Source organism: Echinops telfairi, unplaced genomic scaffold (assembly GCF_000313985.2).
Source record: "Echinops telfairi isolate 266 unplaced genomic scaffold, ASM31398v2 ScPeMD7_7469;HRSCAF=8507_0, whole genome shotgun sequence".
NCBI lineage: Eukaryota > Metazoa > Chordata > Mammalia > Afrosoricida > Tenrecidae > Echinops > Echinops telfairi.
Genome location: NW_022111372.1, coordinates 76,152,299 through 76,153,815, shown reverse-complemented (window position 1 = coordinate 76,153,815; position 1,517 = coordinate 76,152,299).

Genomic DNA, 1,517 nt, shown 5'->3' with positions numbered 1-1,517 from the left:
GATCAATTGCAAAAGCGAGGTTTGTGATTGTTAGTGTATTTTCTTTATATGTGCTTATTGAATATCTTTCCTTTGTTCATGTATGATGTACCAGATACAATTAGATTCAGTGTGTTTTCATTTATACGTATGATAGATGTATGATGTTAGGTGTGTGATTTCATTAATGTCTGAAAATTATATATGGCTAAAGAATTGTCTACAGGTGCAAAGTTGGCAAGGGTGGACTGTGACAGGTAGGTTTATTGTGCCAAACTGGTCAATAGGAACATGTGGGATTAATAAGGTCACAGTTTCATTGGAGGGCTAAGAGAGAAATGGCTCAGCAAGATCCCCTCCTTCCCCTTGCTCTCTGGTGATTGGGCAAGCATGCAGCTGCTTTAGCTAGTTCTCTGCCTCAACTTGTGAGCTACACTACCTGTGGGACACCTAACCCGTGGGTTGTGTTGCGTCGCTATAGCTTAAGGTTCCTTCTAGATCTGCTTCATCACTTGAGCTTGAGTCTGGTGTATCCTGTCGTCTTGCATTGCTTGAATTTGATGTCCTATCCTGGCCTGCTTCACTAAGCTCCTGAGCTGCTGACCGTTGGTGACTGGCCCTGCTGTTTGCTTTCTGTGGTCAGACTGCCTGCATTGCACATACAGAAGACTCAGCTGTGTTCTTTCTTGATCTTGGACCTAGCAGCCTTCGTGAGTTGAAGGACGTCCAGTATATTAACTGTTCCATGGAAGTGAGTTGAACTGAGCCCTCTGTACTGCTGTGTGGACTAATTAGCTATTATATTCCTTTGTGCTTTATATATTTATCCATACATATAAAATAATAAGTGTCCTACTTTTGTTTCTCTAGAGAACCTTGTCTAACACACCCTAATATCTATCTATCTATCTATCTATATATAAATTTATTTATCAGTGCTCCCGTAGCAATGGAAAACTCTTGTACTCTAACCTATAATCTGGAATAAAGTATAACCCAAACTCACTGCCATTGTGGTCATGCCAACTCATATTGACCCTATAAGACAGTAAAACTGCCCCTGTGAGTTTCTGAGAATCAACTCTTTATGGGAGTAGAAAGCCTCATCTTTATCCTGAGAAGTGGCTGGTGTTTATGAACTGCTGACCTTATGCTTAGTAGCCCTACACCTAACTACTATTCCACCAGGATTCCTCAGGAGAAAAATGTAGGTATCTACTTTTGTAGCCTGGCTGAATCTTTCTGATGCCCCCAAGGGGTCAGTGTCACCCACTTTGGGAAAGCCATGAAAGGTAACCCATTCTCTAAAAAACGAAAATAAGCAACTCACTACTATGAAGTCAATTACAACTCATAGTGACCCACTAGGACAGGATAGAACTTCCCCTGACGGTTTCCAACTCTGCAGGAATAGAAAACCTTATCATTCTCTTACAGAAGGCTGGTGGATTCAAACTGCTAACCTTGTGGTTAGCTGCCCAGTGGCTAACCTACTAAACTACGAAGCTCCTTACCCTTTCTCTACATACCTCCTTTTA